This window comes from Rattus norvegicus, chromosome 2 (genome assembly GCF_036323735.1).
Source record: "Rattus norvegicus strain BN/NHsdMcwi chromosome 2, GRCr8, whole genome shotgun sequence".
In the NCBI taxonomy this organism is placed as follows: Eukaryota; Metazoa; Chordata; class Mammalia; order Rodentia; family Muridae; genus Rattus; species Rattus norvegicus.
Window position 1 is genome coordinate 181,360,967 of NC_086020.1, and position 10,231 is coordinate 181,371,197.

A 10,231-nucleotide genomic window follows, 5' to 3' on the forward strand; every position below is an offset into this window, starting at 1 on the left:
TTTATAGTTTTTACTATCACTCATTTGATTCTAGAACTAAATGTTACAGGTGGTATCTATGACGTGAATAGATTTTAGGCAGATAGTCCTGTTCCAAATTGAACTTTCTCTTTGTTCAGTGATAACTATGGTAGTATATTTTGTTTCTTGCTTCCTTTTTTAAAAAGAAAAAGGAAAAGGAAAAAAATCTGAACAACTATTATTATCTGTTGAGATAGTGCTCCTCCAGTATCTCCTGATTAGACCTACATGGGATCAAGGCCTAAAGTATTTATTCACCTGTATACTTTAATTCTCCCTAATATACAGATTAATATCTCTATGGGTATATATGTCCCCTTTCTCTTTATATAATTTGAATTAACATAAGCTTCTGTTTTAAATGTAGTAAGGAGTTATACTGTTTTGCCAAAATGGAACAAATTCTTTTCTAAGGTGTGCACATTCTGTTATTGTTAACAAGGGAAAGTCCGTCTTGTGATTTTCGGTCTGAAATAAGTTTTTTCTACTTATCCCACTCTTTGACCTTTAATTTAAAATCAAATGCCTCAATATATTTATTCATCTATTTAACTTTAATTAATTTCCCTCCTACTTACTGTATAAGCCTCTTTCCAAGCTCTAAATTTATCATAACGCATTGAACAATCCCAGAATTTCCATTTAGACAACATTCAAAACAATCCGAGTATTTGCCCTAGCATAGACCTTTTTTTGGGGGGGGGCCTTCTGCGACTTTTATTTTTGCATGTAAACCACTGGGGGGAGTCTTGATGGTGTGGGCACTCTAGAGATTAGGCTGGAGTTCTTAGGGCTCCAGACACTAGCTGGAAAGTCAGATGACAGAAACAATGATTCAGACCAATCACAAAGCTGGGGTTTCCAGCAGGGGTCCAGGTGGTCAGGGGTGGACATCTAAGGAAGCAGTGACATGGGAGGGGCAAGCATTGGACCAGCCTTGAGCTGCCTGGATGACATCAGGGACAGCGGATCTGGTAGCTCCGGGGATCTCTGGTCCATGCCTTACTTGGCCAGAGGGCTCCTGAAGGACCTGCCAGCAAACTTGGCTTTTCTGCCCAGCTCCTCCTCGATTCTAAGGATCTGATTGTACTTGGCCAGGCGCTCAGATCGGCAGGGAGCACCAGTCTTGATCTGCCCAGTGCAGAGTCCCACCACCAGGTCGGCAATGAAAGTGTCCTCAGTTTCTCCAGATCGATGGGACACCATGACACCCCAGCCATTGGACTGGACCAGCTTACATGCCTGCAGAGACTTGGTCACAGAGCCAATCTGGTTCACTTTGAGCAGGAGGCAGTTGCAGGACTTCTTGCCTGCAACCTTGTCGATCCACTTAGGGTTGGTCACTGTGAGGTCATCCCCCACCACCTGGATGCCTGCAGTAGCTGTGAACTTCTGCCAAGCATCCCAGTCGTCCTGGTCAAAGGGATCTTCAATGGACACCACTGGGTAGTCCTTGGTGAAGGACTTGTACAGGTCAGCCAGCTGGTCGGGTCGGCTGGCGTCATCCGGAGACTTGAAGTCCAGGTGATACTTGCCAGCCCTGTGTAACTCGGAGGTAGCCACATCCATGCCGATGACAACCTGGTCAGTGTAGCCGGCCTTTGCAGTGACAGACTTGAGCCCCTCCAGTGCTTCTTTGTTCTCCAGGATGTTAGGTGCGAATCCACCCTCATCACCCACATTGGTGGCATCTTTCCCATACTTCTCCTTGATGACATTCTTCAGGTTGTGGTAAACCTCTGCTCCAATACGCATGGCTTCCCGGAAAAAGGATGCCCGCACAGGCAGGATCATGAACTCTTGCAGGGCCAGCTTGTTGCCAGCATGAGAACCACCGTTGATCACATTGAAAGCTGGGACGGGCAGGATGACTTCAGGGTTGCCAGCCAAGTCTGCAATGAGACGGTAAAGGGGGACCCCCTTCTCCATGGCACCAGCCTTGCAGACAGCCAGGGACACTCCCAGGATGGTGTTTGCACCAAACTTAGATTTATTCTCCGTGCCGTCCATCTCGATCATCAGCTGGTCAATCTTCTCCTGCTCTACAACATTCAGTTTCTTGCTAACCAGAGCAGGTGCAATAGATGTGCTCAACAGCCTTTGAGACACCCATCCCCATGTAGCGGGTCTTATCATTGTCTCGGAGTTCTAGGGCCTCGTAGATGCCAGTGGACGCACCGCTGGGTACCGCAGCTCGAAAGAGACCTTTTGTGGTGTAGGGATCCACCTCAACAGTGGGATTCCCACGGGAGTCAAAGATCTCTCTGGCATGGATCTTGAGAATGGACATGGCGAAGTTCTGGCAATAGGATTGCTGCGGAGGAAGGAAAGAGGGTCGTATAGACACCGAAGGGAGTCTTCGGCATAGACCTTTTCAAACTTTCTTTAATTAATGCATTTTTCTCATTCGCTCTCTCTATCTCTGTGTGCCTTTGTTTCCTATATTTGATATTAAAGGCCTAGATTTCTTTATTCCATTTATATTTTAAAATATTTAAACAATAACCATTAATACTCCCTTCTACTTTAAAAACTACAAAACCAAATTTCATTCATTTCTTTTATCTGGTGGTAAGAGGTAGCTTCTACCATCTTCCTCCCCCCCACCCCGTCTCTGTGTCTGTCTCTGCCTCTGAGCAACCTGTCTGTTTGCACAACAGGGGTTCCCACAAACTGTGAGCTCAAACTCTTTCTACAGTTCTGAACCGGGTAAGAAATTCCATGTGGCTAGGACAAAATCTGTAGCCTGCTAAAAGGCCAGTTCTCTCCTCTCCTAGTCTTACATCATGCTGTTTACGTAGTCCATCTGAGAATCTCTAAATAATTTTTAATAGTGAGTTCTTGCCTACCACGTTGCATACCATCTGTAGCAGTGAATAGTTAATCTGCTTAGAGCTCCTGTCAGGTGATGGAGCTTCTAGTCACCCACCACAGCCCTCTGGATTCATGCATGAAACACACACACACACACACACACACACACACACACACACACACACACACACACACACAGAGAGCATTATTTTTATCATGCCTTACTAGCACAGTGACTGAGAACTTCCTGAACTTTCCCATGGCTAACACACACTCCCCTCTGGTATTTCTGGCTTAACACCTTTTAAAATCTATATTTCATCTCTGCTACCCCAGACTCAATCGAATCTGTGGCCACTTACCCGGATTCTTACATGTCAGTGGGTACTTTAGTCTCATCTTTCTGCTCTGGGGTCATGGCGATTCTGTCTGTTCTTCCTTCCCCTGCATCCCTTGCTCCTGAAATCTAAAAGTCCCACTTTCACTTCCCTGCCCAGCCATTAGCAGTACAGCAATTCTTTATTACCAATTGAGGCCAGCTTGGGTCAGGAACCCTTAGCTTCTGGAAGTTCAGTTTTTGGGAGCCAAATTAAGACAAAGCATTAGAACCAATCCCCAACAGGAAGCAAAGTTGGGCTTTCTTAGCCAACATTGTATGCCAAGATTTATAACTCTTAGAGCAGTCCAGTGGGTCTTTTTATAATTTAAGTTTAGAGGCTAAGAGGAGATAATTTACATATTGTAAGAGTATGGTCCCAGTAAACCTCTGTTGGAAGGACTAGAGATCAGCATTTATTGTCTCATCAAACAGGGTTGGAGAGTTTTTTTTTTTTAATTCTTGGGGCAACCTGGTGCAGGTATGCTGCCCACTGTCACCTCCCTGTAGGTCTGTCCATTTAAAGCAAAGATGGGTGGACTAACCTCTGCCAGTGTGAGGCTGAAGAACACATCTTTCAGGTCCAAGACAGCGTTTACCTGTCTCTCTGGAGGAATTAGACCCATGAGAATCAGAGCAGAAGAGCTATGTTCCAGGGTGACTGCCAGAGGTCCCCAATGCCTGTCTCTCTAAGCCAAGCAATATGGACTGCAATCCCCCCTGTTACTTCCAGGGCCATTGGGTATTGTTTAAACTGAATGGGGGTAGCTGTACTGTTTAGTTGAACAATTATAGAAACTTGGTGTTGGACCAGTCTTGGTTGGTTTCTGCCCATCCCCTTGGGAATCTAAGAGGTAGCCCAACTGCAACTTTTGATTGAGGAAGCAGTACTTTCAGCCAGGAGATATTCTTCTAAAAGAGGACAAAACATCAACATTTTTCTGGGTATCTGAAGTCCAACTGCATCTGTTCTTTAGAGAAGGTGACAGTGGTTCTCAGATTATAAAAGAAAGTTTTTGTCTCTTAATTGGTTCTGTTGCTAAATACCATTTGAGCTACCTCTGGCAACTGGGACCTTTCTATATCTTTAAATTTTTCTTTTTTTCTTTTCTTTTTTTTAAATGTATTTATTTATTATATGTAAGTATACTGTCGCTATCTTCAGACACAACAGAAGAGGGCATCAGATCTCAGTATAGATGGTTGTGAGCCACCATGTGGTTGCTGGAATTTGAACTCAGGACCTCTGGAAGAGCAGTCAGTGCTCTTAACCACTGAGCCATCTCTCCAGCCCCCTTTAAATTTTTCTAACACTTAAAACTTTTTTAAACATCTGGGACTGACTGGGTGAAAACGCAAATCTTTTTAGCAGCTGCCTTTAATCCTTCTAAAAATGACCAAGTAAAAATTGTTTAAAGTCTCCTTGATCAGTACTAGACAGAAGAAAAAAAATCCATTTTATCTAGGCTATATGTCAGGCAACAATTTTCCTACCCCGCCCTGTTTTTCTATTTTTTTCAGAAAATGGTGGGTTTTGAGTTTTTCGATTATATGGATCATCGGTCGAGAGAGTAACATCAATCAGAAAAAAGAAAGGAGGAGAGCTCCCCCCACTTCCGGGTCTGCTGAGAGCAGGTGGGATGCAAAAGAAACTTTGCCTGTTCAACCTGGCCTCAGCAACCCCATGACGTTACTGAGCAGTTTAAAGGAGTCGCGAGCCGCTCCTTTTCATTGTCAACCTGACTACATCTGGAATCAACTAAAACCCAAGTATCTCCGTACACCTGTGAGCGATATTTTTCCTAATTAAATCTTTTGAGATGGGAGAATCTACATTAAATCTGGGTCACATCTTCTGCTGGTGGTCTATATAAAGGACACGGAAGACGGAACAACTACTGGATTCTTGGACCTTCTCTACATGGCAATCCCCCTCTGGGCATCTTTATCTTCCACAACCTGGTTCCTTTCTTTCTTTGTCTCAAAAAAAAACTAGCAGTAGGTAAATCACAGGTGCCTGGTGTCTGCCCCTGGCCCTCCTCCATTCTCACCACTGCCTGAACAGAGGATTTGTACCACACGGATCTCTAGCCACATCTGTGTCTCTGGGACGCCTCAGACACAGACTGCTGGCTTTTTTCCCCACCCATATAAATGCCCATCAATTTGGTAAATTTTAACAAATTCACCACTCTCCACTTCTTGGTGGATATGATATGATAGAACTATTGTTGCCACAACTGATTGCCCTCCCCCAATCCCTTGTTCTGGCTTCCCTTCCTCTAGACTGCAGACACTAGCACCCTCTCTGCGTATTTTAGTTCTGATTTCCAAATTCTCACTGCAAATGATTCAAACTCTTATACTTAACTCTCTCTGCCTACTCTTAAACATCTACCTTCCTAAAAATCTTTTATCTCTAATATCTTTTTATTCTTCTCTCAAAAAAATGTTTTAATTAAACAGCCGAATTCCTTGGTTCACGTCGGTTATGAGTCAACTGCTGGGCACTGGGAAGAGGACCACAGTGGGGCCTGGGGAAGCAAGATCCCAACTCAGGGCTGGAGGGGTGGGGGTAGGCTCTACACCTTTTCACAGTGGAAGGAGGGGAGGCAGACCCGCTACACCACCACACACCTGCCATGTAACTTTAACATCTTAAGATATTAAAGCAACAATTAAAATCCAGGGTCAAAATAGTAATTAAAAGTCTATGATCAGGTAATCTTAAATCATGTGACATTCCATTCCTGGATGTAACCAAGGTTTGGTTCAGTTACCCTTAATTAAGAAGGGCTGGAAAAGGCAGAACTATAGCTTCAGTGCCATCTTGGTTAAGGGCAGTCACATGACTGGCAACCATCTCTGTGGTAGGAAGTCCTAGCTTCAACCACCTTCTTGATTGAGAGCAGTGGCATAACTGGCAGCCATCTTTGTTATGAAAAATCCTGGCTTCACTGTCATCTTGCTTAAGGGCAACAACATGTGACCCAAGCAGACCAGAAAAACTAGTTCTCAGAGATACTTTCATTGAGGTAAGATTTTCATAGGATTTCTATCCTGTCTCTGTAAATTGTTAAAATGTTGCTCTATCTTTTCACTCTATGTTTCACTATGTTTTGTAAGACTCTCAGAGAGAATCTTCCCTCAGGAGGGAGATCCTCAAGCCCCAATGACCAGTCCGAGTCCACCGGCTGTAATCTGCAAGAGGATTTTTATTGATCAGGATACACAGGTATCTGTGGGCGTCTCAGTCAATTTGGAAGACTGGCGCACGCCTACCAGAACCAGGGACGGGCTTTTTATAGTGTTTTGGGGAGCAGAAGCAGGCTTACAGAAGCAGATGCATAGTTACAGGGATGTGATTGGTGGAGTAAATGAGGCATACGTGTATGTTACCTATTTTGGCTATAATCATAACAGTGAGTTAGCAAAAAGTACATGGTGGTCAGGGCTTCCGGGGGGTCAGGGACTTTTTCTTTTTCCTGCCAGGTGGCCCATGGAGCAGTGCCCATAATTTAGTCTGGTTTCTGCATTTTGTTTTCTTTTCTGGTCTGTTTCGTCTAAATGATGGGTCAGCTTGTCCAACATATCTAAAAACTTACTTTTTACTTCTATAGTTGAGGGCCTTGGGCTTGTACAATTCCCTTTCTGGGAGGGGGTCTTTCATTCCCCCATTTTCTTTTTGTCCTTTAGTGGAATCTTCCACTCAACTTGGTTAAGGTACCTCTGTTTTTTGTTGTTTTACCATCTGATACTGTTGTCTCAGCACAAAAGTTTGAATGACTGAAAGACTATATCTCTTATTATTCTTGTCTGATCTGTATAGAAACATTCTTCTTTTAGTGTAGCACACAGACTCTTTCTTTAAGGAATATCAGGTCTAATCTTTTTCTATTTTGAAGGACTACCTCTGAGAGGGAGGTTAGGTATTTTTGGAGGTCAGCTAAAAAGTCTTTTTTACTCTTTTTATATCTGAGTCAATGGCAGTTCTGAATTTTTTATAAGCCTTGCATTGTAGGGCAACAGCAGATGTCCTTGTGCTGTCCTTGTAGCACCTAGATAGCCTTAAATAATTCTCAACTCTCTTTTGTGTCTTATTAAGTCTTTAGCATCAGGATTCTAATCTGGACACTATCTGAACCTATAAATCAAGATCTTTTAGAACTTCTAAACTTATATAGATTGTGATCCCTGAGGCACAGTCCCAAGAAGTGTTAGGAGTACTAACATATGTAATGTTACATCATTTGCAATAAAAATCAAGCCTATCCCTACACCTATTCCGAGGGAACCCAGGGCAAACAGGCAAACATGAAATTCTTGTTTCTAAAACACACTCCTCAAGTGAGCATTATAGCAACCTCCCAATCACTTAAGTCTAGGGAGCTTTTTGAAGATCTGAGTGTCCCTCTAGGTCCCAGCTCTCAGCCTCAACAGCTAGTACGCTGCTGGTGAGGGCTGAGACTTGATGGCTGTCAGGGTGGTCAGCAGCACCAGGTACGGTCCTTTCCAGCGAGGCTCGAGTGTCTGGGCTCAGTGTAGCTGTAGTCTCTAACCTGGAACTGATGGGATGTCTCAGGGGTCTCCAGGGCATAGGCTGCTGTCAGCTGTGAGCAGATTTCTTTCTGTATCACCTGTAGGTCTTTTAGCCTGGCATATAAATCATTATTACTATGACATGTTGGTTGAGTAACATCATCTAATATAGTCAGGGGAGCTGAGGCCCCATATAAGATCTCAAAGGGGGTAAAGCTGAATCTGGAAGGGGTATTTCTTGCTCTGAAGAGAGCAAGAGGGAAGGAGTGTCACCCAGTCTACGCCAGTCTCCATGGTCAATTTGGTCAGGGTCTCTTTTAGAGTCTTATTTATTTATTTTACCTGTCTTGAACTTTGAGGTCTGTAAATATAACGTAATTTTCAATCAACCTCTAAATACTTGGCCACACCCTGGCTTACCTTGGCAACGAAAGTAGGGCTGTTGTCTGACCAGATTACCTTGGGCACTCCAGACCTGTGGAAGATTTCTTCTAGTATCTTCTTGATGACTATTGAGGCCGTCTCTTGCTTGGTGGGGAAAGCTTCTACCTATTTCTGAAAAGATATCTATAAACACTAGGAGACATTTATAACCATATTTTCCTGGTTTTATCTCTGTGAAGTCCACTTCTCAGTAGGATCCAGGCTGTTCCCCACGGAGCCTCTTACCACAGTCAACTTTTCTGAAAACAGTTACCTTTTGGCATGGTATACATCAGTGTACTATCTGTTCCACAAGATACTTGAGACCTGTGACATAATATTTAGTTTTTTTGTAAACGTCTGGATGAGTTTGCTTACCCCTAAGTGAGTCTATTGATGTATTTGTTTTATCATGGCCTCTGTCTATTTTTGTAGCAGGATCTTCTTTCTCGTTGAGGTGTACCAGAGTCTCTTCCTCGGCCTGGCTAGGTCATGGAGGGCCCTTAACAGAGCCAGAATCTCTTTTTTTTCTTGCCCTCAGATGTCAGCAGGCCCCTCTGCTGCTGTCCACAGAGATGTTAAGTCTCTTTCTCAGTTCAAGGGCTTTGGTGAAGGGAGCAAGCTCTACTCTCTGAGTAGAAGTGCCTTCTGGTAGGGCCTGAGCCCATATGACTCTGTTTTCATCTACCACTGTTGTCCCAGCCCATCTTTTTTCTTCTCTAAGAAGCTGCTCCCATCTATGAACCAGATGGCATCTACCCCATCTGTTGGCTGATCAGTCCGATCTTTATGCCACTCCTGTGCTTTAGTGAGCACCTGGTGACAGTCATGAAGGGGGGTGTCTAGGTCGGGGTCCGGGAGCAGGGTTTCAGGGTTTAGACTCGTAGGGGCAGTCTGGGATCACAAGGAACAAGTGGGATACCCGGCCCACACCAAGGTCCACCGTTCTTCGGGTAGTCCATTAGTATCATTTGTTGCCAGTAGCCCCTTGCACTCAAGGTCTTTTGCTTGACACTAGCCCATTTGGACGTAGGAGCACAGAGTGTTGGGCCCCCGTATTCACAAAACAACTGGGCCGGCTTCCCTTCTATCTTAGCGCATAGCCAGCACTCTAGAACCAAGAGGCTTGCCTTCCGGGTTGCTGGAGAGGCCCTTCTTGTTCTTCCTGGGGCAGTCCCTGACCTAGTGTCCTTTTTCCTTGCGATAGGCACACTGATCTTTAGCTTAGGAATTCTCTTCTGTTGCCGGGTACTGTCTTCTTAGGTTCCCTAACTACTGTGGCCAGTATATATTTCTCTCTTGTCTTTTATCTCTCTTTAGCTCTCTAGCTTCTTCTTTTCTTCCTTAGCTTCCTGCTCTTTTTATCTTTTTTCTTCTTTCTCTTCTTCAGTCTCTCTCTTATATCTGCACCTTCCTCTACAGCTATTAGATGCTGTCTACTTACTACACTTCAACTTTACTTTCTCTGTAACTTACACTAACTCTCAGCAACTTAGCTTAACCCTTCAAATTTCTGTAACTTTTTCTCTTTATATCTTTTCCTTATCTTAGCCAGATTGGTGGGGCATTTTCCAGCCCCTCGGAGACCCACACTTGGAGCCTGGTGGCAGACCCGGAGCACTCCCTACCTTCAGGGGTATTCAAGTCAACAGTCAGGAGTGAGGGTCTTCCATCCATGTCTGGAACATTCTTTCTGGCCTCTAGTAGGATTCCGTCTTTCCTTGGTGGTAAAGAAGACCTGTAACAGTTACTAACAAGCATCTTAAGTGGGATGGTGAGAAAACAAGAAGAGAATCTTGAGAATAGAGGTCCACTGAAGAGGACAAATAGCATTTAGTCACACAGCTAAACCAGGAGGACTTTTTGGGACAAAAAGGCTGTTATAAAAATAAGCACAAGCTTTGTGTCTGTGAAACAGAATGGCAAGCAGAGAGGGAGATGATCTGTTACCGACTATCTCTCTGGACTTAAGAACTAATAACAAAAGGATGGAGAGATGGTTAGGACCTGGGTGCTAGATGCCAAGTGGCTGACAAAAGAATTGTAACCAGTTCACCT

At 44.1% G+C, this 10,231-nt stretch overlaps 1 pseudogene; it reads right to left on the minus strand.

Moving 5' to 3' along the window:
• Window positions 1-529: 529 nt before the first annotated feature.
• On the minus strand, window positions 530-2,345 carry Eno1-ps11 (enolase 1, pseudogene 11; annotated as a pseudogene).
• Between the last annotated feature and the right edge of the window lie 7,886 nt (window positions 2,346-10,231).